Source organism: Rhagoletis zephyria, unplaced genomic scaffold (assembly GCF_001687245.7).
Source record: "Rhagoletis zephyria isolate East Lansing unplaced genomic scaffold, Rhagoletis_zephyria_1.1 Rzeph_scaffold_00076, whole genome shotgun sequence".
NCBI classification, from domain to species: domain Eukaryota; kingdom Metazoa; phylum Arthropoda; class Insecta; order Diptera; family Tephritidae; genus Rhagoletis; species Rhagoletis zephyria.
Genome location: NW_016157160.1, coordinates 265,010 through 280,990, shown reverse-complemented (window position 1 = coordinate 280,990; position 15,981 = coordinate 265,010). Strand labels below are relative to the sequence as shown.

Here is a 15,981-nt window from a genome sequence, read left to right as displayed (position 1 = left end):
TCGAAAATACTCAAGTACTACCAGTAGAGTACTCTACTGTCAAATACCTTTTACTCGCAGTAGTTGCGGAAGGCAAAGTAAATACTCTACGCGTCTTGCTATTGATCGGTAGTTTACGTACGCTTGCAGAAACTGGTTTATGCTTACTCACACTTGACCCGAACGATGAGAGTAAAGGAGGGAAAGTATTTGCGCGGCGATCGGATGTCTTGTTAGGCCCTTTAAATGGAATTGCGCAGGAGTTTAAGTGTGTACATATACATTTTGAGTTGGTTTTTACGCACGCCGCACAGTGATCTGAGAAGCCATGTTTTACGCGAAAAATTAAAAGGGCTATTACGATTATAAATGCAGGATCGTAGTATTTTTGTTATGCTAAATCCGATTATGCCATACAATTTTTGGGTTGACAGTTGAAAGCTGTCAAATCAACTGCCGATGAAAATCTGAAATGAAATGAAACCACATATGTATTAGGTTCTTAGGTATGCTAGTCACGAATTTTATGTGAAATTAAAATTTTTAACATTTTATTTTAATATTGCTCTTGAGCTTTGCCGGCCGCTGTGGTGTATCTAGATCAGTGCATGAACGAAAGACACAAGATCACGCCTTCCCGAAAGAAAGAAAAAAGTTATTTTCTAGCTGTCGAAATCTCGACGCCATCTTTGTTGTAAGAAGTAAACAACGAAGAGAACAAAAAAACCGCGTAATTGTTGAACGCATGAATAATCATTTTTATTATGCAAATTCTTCTATAAATCATGTCGTTGAGTTAAATTATTCTTTACTTTATGTGTGCACACGTTGTCACAAGCGAAAATTAAGAAAATTGCAGTAAAAGCCACCACCATTTGTAAACAGCGAACAAATGTAAATAAACGGCAAATGTCAAAGTCGCCCAACTTTTTTCCTAAATGCGATTATAACGGGCTACTAAGAAGAAGGCGTGATCTTGTATTTTTAGTCCATGGATCAGTGCTAGCCAAAAAGAGAAAAGGCTTAAAATGAGAATGTATTAGTTATGTTACACAAAAATGAGAATATGTTGGTGGTTATACATGGAAAAAAATTTCTCTGTTGTATTATTTAATATAAAAACTTCGGTGTGTTATTTGGCGTTTTTTTCATTGCGCGAAATTAACATAAACGAAAAAAGTTGGTACAATTTTTTATGTACATACTTATTTTTTTTTTTGTATAATTTAAATGTGGATTTCGGAGCAAAAAAGCCAACACGCTTCGAGCACCCTGAATATTAAAAGAAGAATTCGTTAATTTCGAGTGAAAATTAAACATTTTCTTATTTTAAAATAAGGTAAAACTTAAAATTTAAAAACGATTTAAAATAACGACTAAACCAAAAGATAAAAAACAATACATATTGTATGTTTTAATTGAGGACTAGTCTGGTATTTAAAAAGAAAAAAAGTACATAATCACATAATCTACTCAGTGTACCTATGCTTGCTTGTAAGAATTAGAGGTTTACGCCGACAGGCTTTGCGGCGGCGGCGTGGTCAACTTGAAAATCGGCGGCGGCGGTGACGCCGGCGCTACTGCCCATAAGGTAGATTCCAAAGAGACATGAAGCTACTAATCTTATCATGTGATCTCGTCAGCGTTAGGCATTGGCCATGCCAATTCAGATTGTAATTGTTTTTAACTAATTCATTTAATTAATTTTAAATTAAAAATAGGTTACTTTCTACTTGAATTAAAATGTTGAGTGTCTTCCACTGATGGATGGGAAAACAGAAGAAAGTCCGACGTATATAAATACATCTCCATGTTCTCTACAAATCCATATATACTACTTAAATTTAAAGAAATAAAAAAATTTAAAAAGTTAAGTTATTGGGGTAATTTATGTCGGTATCAAAAATTTTTGCAATAATCTTATCATCCGTAATGTTAAATTAATGAGTTGTTTCGATTTTTTTCGGGTTATATATTGAAAACAAGGTTTGATCAACTTCCACCAGAACGGGCCTTTCTGACCCACGGTTTAAAAAATGGCTGGTGGTTAAAATATCCACTAAAATATTAAGCGCCAAATTTTTCTAAGGAGAACTAAATGTAATGAAAAATAATAGTAACTTTTACGAAAAAGTGGGACTTTAACCCTGTTTAGAAGACACTGCGATGCGCGGTAGCAAACGCTTCCTGGGATTTGACCACCATTTAGGAACAGGGCTTCCAACTATACTTAGCTATGAAGTGCCATATTGAGGATAAAAAAGTGCCAAAATGTGCCAAATAGAAAAATAAAAGTGACAAAAAGGTGCCATCCTTTTTAATCCTTCCCATTTAGCATTCAAATTAGAATCACATATCTAAAACAAAAGTGCAATGCCAAAGTAATATAAACCAGTTGTATACACTATAGAAATTAGAAATTTTTAGTTGAGAAAAAGAAGTACACGCAAAGGATTTCACAAAAATGTACTGAAATATTACTATTTTTCAAAAGAGTCATTTTGGCACTTTGTGCCAAATTGAAAAATTAAGTGCCATTTGAAGTAAAACAGGGCCAAAAATGGCACGGTTTGAGCCAAGTTGGCAGCCCTGCGTAGGAATGCTAACGTAATTTTCACACAGCTACCTAGTACTTGTATACGTCTGCGTGACCCCAGAATGAAATAACTTACGAATGTAAAAATTAGCAAAAAAAGTGGTTGCTTTTTATTAAGTGTTTAAAATATTAACAAAAAAATACACAGGAAAATCAACTTGTCTTTGTTTAATCTCCAATAATTAAGGATTTAGATGCAATAAGGGCGCTTCTGTTAGAACTGCTTTCTCAGATATTGGCGTTAAATATTTTGATGGGTTATAACTTTCTTGTTGTTGTAGTATACAAAAAAGTAATATTGTGGTTGTTTTGAAAAAAAATTGCGAGAGAATTTAATTTAACTGAAATAAACGCTTTCGATCGAAAAACGCGTTACCTATGTTTTTTCTGAGTTACACTTTTTTGGAAATGTTCAGTTGCCCAAATTATGCAAAAAAAACTCCTTTAAAAATGTAATTTTCTTTGTGTAAAATAGTGTTTTTTATACGAGTAGTATTTAGTTCCTTCAAGCGATGTATTTCAATGTGCATACATCATGAAAATTTTGTACAAAATTCCTAAGGCGCCGAACGCCGCCACCGCCGCGCCGATATTTACGTAATTCGGCGGCGGCGTGTGAGAAATGGCAAAAAACGGCGGCGGCGGCGTGGCTCGGCAGCGTATACCTCTAGTAGGGATGCAAACGATGCATCGATGTTTTCAAAAACATCAGGCAAATCTTAAAGTAATACCTTTCTTAAATTGTATTTAAAAGAACATATGATTGAGGAGCGCTTGTTCTCGGAAGCTGGTGCAATCATTATTCAGGATAGAAGCAGGCTTTTGGGGGCTAGATTATCAAACCTTCTTTTCTGAACTCATTTCAAAATATTTATTCATGTTTAAATAAATAAGATTTACATATTTAAGATACATCATAATTATAGCAACATACTTATACTTGTATTGAAATATGCTGCTAGAAGGAAGTTTCTGTATGTACATAAGGGATGTTAATCCCGGAATCCCACACTTTTTTAAGTCCCGAATCCCGGGATTTTCGGGATTTGTAATTTGCAATGGTGGCAACAATAGAATGCCTTATGTTGACCAGTTTTCGCTATATTTCTTTTGTTTAATATTTAATTTTTTTTTTATATATGTCTAAAAATTGTGTTTTTAGCTTTTCTCTCTGAAGCCAAGATTTTATAAAAGGACTTCGAAAATTGAATAATATGAGTAATCTAGAAAATGGTTTAAAAAATTTATTGAAGTGTACTTAGGAAAACAGTATGGGTATCAATTTAAAAAGAAAATTCTATAGAGAAAAAAACAGATTAAATTTTTCGGTGCATAAGGTGTTGCAAATGTCCTCAAAAATTGTATCTTTGAATATCCTTGAAATTTTGCAATATTTATTTTGAAAAAATTATATGTTACGGACTGATATAAACTCGACAACATCGTCGAATATAGTCCTTCTAACTTTATTAGCTTAAAAAAACTAAATTGATTAAAAGGGCATTTCAATACCCGAACCCGAAAAATTTTAATTTTTTAAATCCAACAGAATTTTCTTTTTCATTTGGTTTCCGTTTTTATTCTACGTTACACTGAATTTTTGAAATAATTTTTTAGAATCTATAATATTTTTGAAATTTTAAGTTCTAGTTAAAAAAATTCTAAAACTAAAAACGCAATTTTGCTGTATTTGGCCCATAGTGTGTCAGATTGCTTGGTGTGTTTTGAAATTTCTTTGTTTCAAACTGGTTCAACCTTTTTACTCAGAATTTTTAGAAACAATTTAGGTACGCAATTTTATAAGTATTACAGGAGGATAAATTGCAAGTTTCATGTGACTAAAAGTAACGTTGATTTTTTATAATATTTTTGCTGGAGGTGTCACGCATTTTTTTCCATGCAAAGTATGTTCGGCAATTTGTTTATATGGAAGAAAATTCCCAGCATCGTTTAAAAAATTCCAAAAATCAACATCTCAAAAAATATAGAAAAATGTTTTTTCTTAATAGCGATCGTCCCTCGGCAGGCAATGGCAAACCTCCGAGTGTATTTCTGCCATGAAAAGCAGCTTCTCATAAAAATACAATCGCCGTTCGGAGTCGGCGTAAAACTGTAGGTCCCTCCGCTTTGTGTGACAACATCAAGGCGCACGCCACAAGTCGAAGGAGAAGCTCGGCCCAACACTAACATATGTGTAAGCGCCAATCTATTATTATTATTATTATTATTATTGTGAACTTCTTTCAGCCACACAATACATATGTTGACTTAAGTCTTTTTTGCATCGAGCTTTTTTCGGCATGCCTTAAGTTCTTTTATCAGATATGTACACGCTAAAGTATTGTTCAATGCGTATAAATTTAATTACTGTCTTTTGTTTTGTTACTAATGAAATATTTTTCAACTTAAATAATAAAGTAGGTTTCAAGCCCATTTCTTTATTATTTATTATATGGTAGGACAGTTTCTCAAACTATATTGATGCGATTTTTTCATGTTATGTTGTTGGAAAATAATGAATATCTAAATCCCGGAACTAATCCCGGGATGAACGATGTCCCGAAAATCCCGGGATCGCAAAAATTGAAAAAACTAACATCCCTAATGTACATACAACGCTGGCGTTCAAACGTGAGTGTATACTGAGTTTTGTTCAATATTTGTCGTTTTTTAAGTAAAATTTTTTTGTTATTTTTTTTTATAAAAATATGGCTCATTCCGTAACCAGTAGCCCGTTTTTGTAACTTTTCTATACCCATTATTTCTCTACTGGTAGAGAAAATACGTCACTCTCACCTTCTAATTAGCAGTAGAAAACAGGGCGGCGAATTCAGAACTTAGAAAAATTTAACAAATTTTCATCTAAATTTTGAACTTTTTATTCTGTATATTTAAAAAAAAATCTGGGTATTTAATTCTAATAAAACAGGGGAGAGTTTTAAGCGGCTAAAAATCGCTTTGATTTTTAATGCTTTTGCGTCTTTTTATATATATAAAAGGTGCAATTTATAATAACTGGCATTGTTTTTTTAATTTTGTTTGCAAAAGGTCTTTCACATTTAATTCTACAAGAAATTTACTTGTATATGGTAAAATGTGCAAAACCCCGTCAGCAAAACCAATTCGTTAAAAATCAAGGCGAATTTTAGCAGCTTTTTCTAAAAATTTAAATAAAAAAATTCAAAATTAAAATAAAGATGTGTTGAATGTTTCAAAGTTTTGTATAAAGTTATGGTTTGTAGCGGACATGTGATTCTAGTTCTTTCGAGTTTAAAAAATATTTCAGGCTACATTTAATTTCGTGTAGTAGATGAGAAATTAAAACATCGGGAAAACATCGATGTATCCTTTATATAACCGATGTTTTTTAACATCGATGTTTGTTGTGGGAACATCGATGTTTTCAAACGTGCNTGTAAATACTGTACGTTAGTTTTATTAATTAGTTTTAAAACTTTAATCCTTATTTGCATTTGCCAGCTTTGGGAGATAAGTTCATGCGGCACTCACGTCTCTTATAGGTGTACTTTTTCTTAGACTTTGTATAAAAAAAGAGAAAAAAAACTGTATAGGTTTGGTCGTATGAATGCCCTCCTAGTCACCGGTTCGGAGTCTTTTCGATTGCTGAGTATGAGGCCTTATGTTGGACAAAAGAAGGAGTACAAAGGACCCAAATGGGGGAAATTAGCCTATATTTATAGAAGATATGTAATAAGGTAACCGACGAAGACTTGCGTGACGCTAGCCAAATGATATCTATAAAGGTCCATTTTAGGTGGGACAATTATTATTTTACACCCTGTATATGATAAAATATTAATAGCTGGAAAACGGAGAACAAAAGAAGTACAAAACTAATAAAGGAGTACATTTCCATACATTTTTTTTAGTACAAGGGAGTACATTGCAATAAAAAGGAGTACGTGTACTCCCAAAAGTAGTACGTCTGGCAACCCTAGTCATAAGTAAAAAAGTAATTTCTCCGTTTTTGCCAAAGGTCCAATTTCGAACTTCGAAGGCCCATAGCTCGATTTCGGAGGCTAACTTCGAAAAACTTAGAAATTACTTTTTTAATTATGACTCAATCTCTTAAAAAAATTGTTTTGGTCCAATACCCAACCGAGTGCTGTAGTGTAATTTTTAAGAAAACTTAAAGAAAATACTGATCGTTTTTCTTTTCTGGCTTCGTTCTGTTTCATGAGTTTTTGGTAATCTTTGCTTGGCCCCTGATCTCTATATTCAAAATAAAGCAGTGCAATTAACTGGGTTGTGCGGGTCCCGAGAGAATTGAAAAATTATGTGTTTATCATTAAGGTAAAAATACCACTTTTGGAACGAGTACCAGTTTTAAAACAATATTATACATTATGTAGCAAAAAAAGAATTAAGCCGCCCTGTGAACACACGTGAGTACGATTTTCCTGCAACATCGTGAGCACTTACAAAATTGCGCAATTATTGACCGTATCTGCGTCCGCATCATTGCGCAATGATTGATCAATTTCGTTATTTTTCTGAAAAATTATATTTGTAAAAATTCAAAAATTTTCCACTTCNCGTGACGCTAGCCAAATGATATCTATAAAGGTCCATTTTAGGTGGGACAATTATTATTTTACACCCTGTATATGATAAAATATTAATAGCTGGAAAACGGAGAACAAAAGAAGTACAAAACTAATAAAGGAGTACATTTCCATACATTTTTTTTAGTACAAGGGAGTACATTGCAATAAAAAGGAGTACGTGTACTCCCAAAAGTAGTACGTCTGGCAACCCTAGTCATAAGTAAAAAAGTAATTTCTCCGTTTTTGCCAAAGGTCCAATTTCGAACTTCGAAGGCCCATAGCTCGATTTCGGAGGCTAACTTCGAAAAACTTAGAAATTACTTTTTTAATTATGACTCAATCTCTTAAAAAAATTGTTTTGGTCCAATACCCAACCGAGTGCTGTAGTGTAATTTTTAAGAAAACTTAAAGAAAATACTGATCGTTTTTCTTTTCTGGCTTCGTTCTGTTTCATGAGTTTTTGGTAATCTTTGCTTGGCCCCTGATCTCTATATTCAAAATAAAGCAGTGCAATTAACTGGGTTGTGCGGGTCCCGAGAGAATTGAAAAATTATGTGTTTATCATTAAGGTAAAAATACCACTTTTGGAACGAGTACCAGTTTTAAAACAATATTATACATTATGTAGCAAAAAAAGAATTAAGCCGCCCTGTGAACACACGTGAGTACGATTTTCCTGCAACATCGTGAGCACTTACAAAATTGCGCAATTATTGACCGTATCTGCGTCCGCATCATTGCGCAATGATTGATCAATTTCGTTATTTTTCTGAAAAATTATATTTGTAAAAATTCAAAAATTTTCCACTTCTCTGAACATTTATTTTGTGCTTTGTCTACTTCAGTACATACTATTTTAGTATGTTCTTCACGATATACATATGTTGAAAACCAGATACATAGCAACAACGAGATCACCAGATTCACTTAAATGTTTCCTTTTTGCTGTAAAATTGAAGACGTATGAAAACTAAAACAGAATTGTTATTTTCGTCAAATATTTACTAAATAATCATGAAACTTTACCGACCTATTCATTTCTGTGCGCTTTACATCTGTACATGTGAAAATGAAAATCAAAGTTACTTCTTCCAAGTAACCGATGCCAGATTGGAGATTTATTAGGCACCTTTTTAATATCTTTTAGCGAAAAGTTACTTTGCCATACTTATCACTTACAAAGGATTTTAACAAAAGTTTGTTGATTTTTGTTAATTAAATCATTTATTTCAAATAAAGTTTTATTTATTTTGAAGATAAATCTAATGTGTGGAAAGTGAAACAAAATGAAGTGACGAAGTGAAGGCTTCCAAAGTTAAGTGAAAAACTTCAATTGAAGTGACAGCGGCAGCACTCTTCGGGTTTAATACGTGTAAGAAGCCGATTGTGTACACGTGAAAAGCCGAATATAGTTCGTTTCCCAGGAAAGTGTTTGGAGGGCAGTGATGCTCTAAGAATATTTCTGCAAAAAAATGTCACTTAAATCTTTTAGGTGGTTACGTTAAAATTACGTGATTGGCGGAAACTCTAACTCGCGCACGCTCACGCCAGCCAAAGTTTCAGTCACGCACGATCACGGAAGTTATCCGTGAAAAAGCGTGACACGACGTGTCAAGTGGAAGATCACGTGTTTTGTCCATCTCTACTAGAAACACTAAATTTATGATATCAATTTCGTGACGAAAGCTATACGCATTTTTTTAACTGCCTTGGAAGCTGACAGGACACATTTTTATTCATTCGAATCGTTGCTAAAGTTCTGTCTGTTCATTATTGTGTTTCCAAAAGTAGACGGAACTCTGCAACATTCCTAATAAATAAAAATATTTCCCGTCAGTTTCCAAGGCAGTTAAAGAAATTAGTATATTTAATTTTCGTCACGAAATTGATATCATAAATTTTATGTTTCTATTCCAGCTTTCGTCACTCGAAAATTTTACCTCAAATAGAGTTTTATTTGATATCAGTTATTTTGGGATAGCCAAATTAAATTCAACGAAAATCGATTCAATAAACTTGAAATTTTATTTTTCTCAAATAAATTGCCAAAAACACTATCTAAATCTAAACGATTTATTCAAGTCTATGTGTCTATTGAAATATACAATTTTTCGAATACGAAATAAAGCAGCAAAGAATAATAACATCATTTGTATCCAAACAATTTAGAAATTAGAAAAAATTAATTATGAAAAATGATAAAAACTTATCAATTTTGTACCAACAATAGTAGTTTAATTTTATTAAGGTTTCAACCAGTCAGGGTTGCGTGATTTCAAATCCGCTTTTAATTAACAAATATATTTGATTTTTGATGTGGTTTGTTGACCAAATAAAAGTTAAGTTTTATTTGTGACTAGCCGGCCTTGTTTCAGTGTTGCCGTTTTAGCCCTTTGGTGGCTAGATTTAGCTACCACATATTTTTTTTTTGCCACATAAATTTAAAATTGCCCCTAGCCCTTTTTTTAACCCTTTGGAGAATTTATTCATAGTTGGCATGAAAACATATATGAGACATTCTTTTTTATTTAGCTCGGACGGATTTCGTAAAAAAAAAATATGTCATGTCACCAATTCGCTTCAAATTTTTTTCTTTTTTTTCTTCGGAGATATGATCTGTCAAAGTTAGAATTTTTTCGTGATTCTGACGAATCATGTACTTCTTCAAATCGTTATATCTCGGGTTGTGCTGATCATAGAGACTTCATCTTAACGTCATTTTAAAGCTATGAAACGGGCTTACCATTTCTATATATAAGGTGGTCAAGATTGTCCTAAAGCTAACTTAGCTATTAACAGCTGAACTTTTTGAAGTTGATTTGCATAGTGAAGACCAGTAAATTAGGGATTTAAAATTATACCATCGTAATCCTTGTTTAATTCTCTATAAACAACGTGGTTCAAAAAAGGGGGTTTTTCAAGAACTATTTGTAAAATATTTTTCTTTATGACGAGATGGTTTATTTTGTATCAACAATTATTTGTAATTTTTTTTCTTAACTTATGTTGAGATATATTTGGTAAGTGTCGGGTTTTTGCAAAAAGTAAAATTGTATTGCGGATTCCGATATATTATTTGTATTGCAAGACTTTTCTTTAAGGCGGCAAACCCATAGAAATGTGCGTGTCAATTGCAGAACTAAAATTAGCAAAACGCAGATTTTATTGCGGATTTCGGCGAATATCGCTTTGCTAACAATATTTGTTCCTCAACGAATTTCCTCGAACACGTGTTAGCTTATTTCATGTATAGAACCCATAATAAAATTTGAAGCCAATCGAAAGTGTGACACCAAATTTGGTGTCCGATATGAAAAAGAATGTCTCATTTACTTAATTTGATCTATTTTTTTTCATTTATGTAAGAGATGAATTTTTAAACTAAGATAGACTGATATACATATATACAAATATGTATTGTATGTTCCTTACGTTTTATAGATACATACGGTAACGGTTAACGATTTAACTATAGTTTAAAATAGATAAGTTTACGGCACTTAATATACTTAATTTGTTAAATGGCCCATCAAGTCTATTGACCGTGTATGTTCTTGTGGTGTGATTGTGCCAGCTGCTGGTGCGACTTCAAAAACTATTTGAAAATTGTATGGTTGTACTAGCATGCTGGTGTCGTGAGTGGTGAAATTAGCTAAATTTTCTAAGTAAAAAGTTTTTTTTTGCGGAAATTTCTTGCACTATATGAGTCAAACCCGTGTTTTTGGAAGATTAAGTTCCCGATATTGCAGTTGTTAATTTAAAAAAAAACAATGTTTAACAAAATAATAGAAAAATTATGAAAATTCGGGTGTAATCATTTCGAACTTTCCTCGACCTCATTTGTAAAGAAATGAATATTGTACCAGCATGCTGGTAAGTTATATGCTTCGAGCCTGATGGTACAATCACTTGATGGAGCCAGCAAGCTGGTGTCGTATATTTCCCCTTTTATGCAAAAAGGGTTTTGGTTGGATAAAATATTAGCTTTTTTTCCAGAGTTCATTGTTTTTCTATACCATTACTTATTGAAAATGTTTGCGTGTATACTTATATATGTATTTGTAAGTAAACAATTTTAGCTACCATTTTTGGCCACAACGACTTTTTTAGCCCCTTTTTTAAAGGATTAATTTGGCTACCACTAAAAATAATTCGCGGCAACACTGCTTGTATGCGCGAGGCTTCGCCACGCGCTGAAATTGTAGATATTAAATAAGATGCGATTGACAACTAAACAGGTTGCAACCCTACTAAAAAATAATATATTATTGCGCAGGTCAAGCCTTTTCCTTTGACACCTTATTTTTTTAAATTGAATGAACTATGCAAGTTTAATGTCATTAACAAAAAATGCCCTCGCGTATTATACTTACATAATTATTAAATAGGTGGCAACCCCACTCAAACAAAAATAAAAACTTATTGCACATGCAGAGACCATATCTTTTCAGTTGCTACCTCAGTTTTTAGTCCAACAAATGGTGAAGAACTTACAATTTTTAAAAAGTGGCAACCCCACTCAAACAGTAAAACATTATTGCACATGTAGAGGCTAAGTCTTTTCGTTTGACAGTGACGGTGCAGAATCGATGCCTACGCTTATTATGATTGAATATAGTAATTTTATTAAGAGGTGGCAACCCTATACAAAAAAAAAACATCAGTGCTTTTCTAGAGGCCAATCCCATTCATTTGACGCCTCATCTTTTGTAATACAATGAAAGGTGCGGATCTTATAGTTTTTTAGACAGGTGGCAATGTATTAAAATTCTAAGTAAAAAGGTCACTCTCCTGTCGATACAGAGTATATTAGAGAAAATCTCTTCAAAATCCGTTCAGTAGTTTTCGAGATTACCGCGTACAAAGAATCTCGTCTTTCCTTTATACCAGTGATTTCCAAAGTGGTCTACGGTGACGTGAAAAAAATATGGGGGTCCATGAGTTGTAAATGGGGGTCCACGAAAATGTATCTGGTTTCGATGTAGAGAACCAAAAGGGTTGCTTGATAGCCTCTTTATTTAACTTTATTTTTTTTGAGTGGTGTATAGTGTTCTTGAAGCACTGCTGCACTTACCGTCACTTTGTGTTTTCACGCGTGGGGAAACCTTTAAGGCCACCTGCAGACTAAAGAGAACCGGATGCTGGCACTTGTGTCTTTTCAATGCTATAGGATAGTACGCCACCATTACATTTGTTGAAGAGATTTTATAATTTTATATCGCTGAGACCAGACATTGTCGAATCTTCACTGATGGCTCCAAAACGGACTCTGGGTCATGATCTGGGGTCTTTTTCGAGGTTAATGGAGATAAGCTTCACTTTTCTGTAGTCTGTAGGGGAATATGCTTCGGTCTTCCAGGCTGAGGTAATTGCAATACTCAAAGCCATGGACTACGTGGTGGAACACAGGTGGAGGGGAAGGAGTTTACGTGACTGCAGTGACAACCGAGCTGCACTTAAGGCATTGACCAGCCCTCTATTTAAGTACTTCCAAACTAATTCGGAAATGCAAGTCTCGACTAAAATATGATGGTGAACATAACGAGGTTGTTGTACTCTGGGTGCCAGGTCACTCTGGAGTACCTGGTTATGAGACATCTGATCATTTGGCCAGAGTGGGCTCAGACCAGGCATTCCTCGGTCCGCAACCAGTTTTAGCACTCCCACCTTTGGCAATCGAAGCCACCATCAGAAACTCAGAAATGACTGAGAGACATCGAGGGGATGCGGGTGGGCAAAACCTTCAATCTCACAAGGTCTATCTAAGTTTTTGCTCTCACTGAGCACACGACACTGCAGACAACTTGCTGAACTGCTGACTGGTTACTTCAAGTGGCACACACACCTGACTGTGATAAGCGTAAATGACAAGTCCATTTGCCCATCTTGCCTTGAAGAAGATGAGACGGTGGAACACTTTTTGTGCATCTTTCTTGCTTGTTACCGATTTTTTTTTTAACTCGTTCTTTTCTCTCTTGTCAGTTTCTGAATTAAAAGTTTGGCGTAAAAAGCTTAGCCGTTTTGATGTTTTAAGTTTTGCGTTTTAAAAATGTGATAAATATTTTTCATCTGGCTTTAAAACTCGGTGCGATAAAAATAAAAATGATGCCATTAACACAAATAAACTATCTTACATATACCCCACGTGCAAAGTCAAGAGTGAGCCGAACATTTATTTATTTATTTATTATTAATCAACAACAAACAGGATGTTTACAGGCTATATGATAGTTAAATACAAAGACCTTATGACAAGAGGCTTACAAGTAGATTCTTAAAAGTAGACTTAGAGTATGAGAAATAAAACTCTAAGGAAGAAGAATACGCAAACTGTGCTAGCGTCCTCCTAAAAGAAGCATTCATCCCATAGACAGTTTTAGCTATACCCACGAAAAACAATTCATTACAGCGGAGAATGCGTGAGGGAACATTAAAATTAATTTTCATGAGCAGGTACGGACAATCTATTGATCCCGCACAGATATCAAAGACAAAACACATCGACAACATAGCACGCCTAGACTCTAAGGACATGAGGTTTATTAGTAAGCAACGAGAGCGATAGGACGGAATGGGATCTACAAAATTCATCGAGCGCAAAGCAAAGCGCACAAAAGCTCGCTGAACAGACTCTAATCTATTAACATGGACTGCATGAAACGGTCTCCAAACGAATACCGCGTATTCTAACCTGGACCGAACTAAGGACGAGTACAACAGTTTGAGAGTATAGGGATCAGAAAACGAAGAGCAGTTTCGACGAATAAGGCCAACATAGCGAACGATTTAGAAACAATATAATTTATGTGAGTTGTGAAGTTGAGCTTGGAGTCAAAATAGACGCCCAGGTCTTTACATTCACTTATTATCTTTAGCGGCGAGTTTGAGATGCAGTAAGATGTTGGAACAATACTGAAAACTTTCGCATAAGAAGAATAGTGACATTTACTAATGTTGAGGAACAAACGATTACGCACACACCAACTATATAAGTTATCCAACTCACACTGGAGAATGGATGAATCTTCTGGAAATTTAATTTCATAATAAATATTCAGGTCATCCGCGTATAGAAGATAATTACACTTGGAACAACATGAGGAAATATCATTAATGAAAAGGACAAATAGTAACGGGCCTAGGACACTACCCTGGGGAACACCAGAGGAAGCAACAAAAGAGTAAGACGATACAATATCGAGTCGAACGACACATTGTCTGTTATCTAAATAGGAAGTTGTCCACTTTAGAAATTGGCAGCTAAATTAGTTAAGGTAGATCTGCCCGGAACAAAGCCATGTTGATTAGGACATATCATATGTTTGACGGCAAAGTATATTTTGTCCTTAACTATGCACTCAAACAGTTTAGAAACTGTGGTTAGCTTGGAAATTGGCCTATAATTCTCAATATAATTTTTATTGCCGCTTTTAAGGATAGGCGTAATAAAAGTCAATTTCCAGTCATCAAGGAAGACTCCAGCAGCAAGTGACATGTTTAAAATGTGCCATAGAGGCTTAATCAAGGCAGGGCAACTTTTAATTAGAACGACCGGTAAGCCATCAACATCTGTATTAGTGGATGGCTTAAGCTGATTAATGCCATCAATGACATCTTCGACAGTCAAATCTAATTTCCCGAAGTTGATAGAAGTATCTGAATTAAACAGGAGATCTCCAGGGACAAAGCCATGATCAGCATTGTCTGAAATAAAATTCGAAGAAAAAAATTTGGCAAACAGATTAGCAGCATCAGAGATGGAATTAGCTGAAACCCCTTTAAGATGAACCAACGCAGGTATATTTGAGCAGTTTTTCATAGCTTTTATGTAACTCCAAAAGGCCTTGGGGTTACATTTAATATTCCTTTCCATATTACGAATATAATTTCGATGCAAAGACTTGTTCAGCTTGTTGAATTTACCTCTGTAAGACACATACGGCTCACGAAAATTAACATCATTAGAATGCTTTTGCTTTTTATAAAACTTATTCTTCAAATTCCTTAGTCGTTTGAGTTCTCTAGAGAACCACGGTCGCTTCGAAGGTTTAGCACTTAACATCGGGATGTGAGTTATGAGGTGGGTTTTGTCGAAGGCTGAGGTATGCTCAGCCGCTCCAGAGTCCAGCGAAGGTCCCACTAATCCCCACCAAATAAAACACAATGATTTGTGTATTAAGTCGAACACACCCACACGCACACGAGGCTATCCAGAAGGCTGGCAACTTGCCGTGCAGGTGAGAGCGGAAGGTAAAGAGAGAGAGCCGGCAGTCGGTGTCGGAGATTATTCGGCGGGTAATTGTACGGCGACGGGAGTGCTACTAGTGACAGCAAGATTGGCAGTGGTACGCGTCAGTCGTAGCGAAGAGCGTGGCAATGAGAGCAGTCGCGGTGGTTGTGACGGCGACGGCGATGGCTGCGACGGCAGCCTGCAGTTCCCTTGCAGTGGTGGTGGCAGCCTTAGCGGTGACGTTGGCCGTGGCCCATATAATGGTGAGGGCGGCAGCGATGGTGTTGTATGCGGCCCTGACAAACATTGACAAATACATAGTTTAGGAAGAGCCTGCCTGAAACTAAACAAAAAAGCAAATAAGCAAATGGATGTATAGAATTGACAACAACAACCACGCTGTCGAGTTTAAATAGTGGCAAATCAGTTGCACTTGATAGTAGTTCGTTGAATAAGGAAAATGAATTAGCAACAAGAGTTTACGGGATGTACATAGCTCAGTGGTTAACGCTTCTGACTTTGAACATCGAATATGCAGGTTCGATCCCTGCTGAAGTCTAGAAAAAAGAAGTCTGATGAGGAGATGTGGTGATCTCCGAAATAGTGCT

At 35.0% G+C, this 15,981-nt stretch overlaps 1 protein-coding gene and 1 long non-coding RNA gene across 3 annotated transcripts in view; one reads left to right on the top strand and one right to left on the bottom strand.

Moving 5' to 3' along the window:
- The window catches only part of TfAP-2 (transcription factor AP-2), a 429,556-nt gene that overhangs the window by 184,340 nt on the left and 229,235 nt on the right, over nucleotides 1-15,981 (top strand). The window lies entirely within an intron of this gene.
- LOC108372798 (uncharacterized) overlaps nucleotides 8,422-15,981 on the bottom strand; it is a 22,469-nt gene continuing 14,909 nt past the window's right edge. The window contains exons 2-3 of the long non-coding RNA XR_001848895.1: nucleotides 15,455-15,461; nucleotides 8,422-8,498 (exon numbers count right to left, since the gene is read on the bottom strand). This is a non-coding gene — a long non-coding RNA (uncharacterized LOC108372798). The remainder of the gene's footprint in view (nucleotides 8,499-15,454; nucleotides 15,462-15,981) is intronic.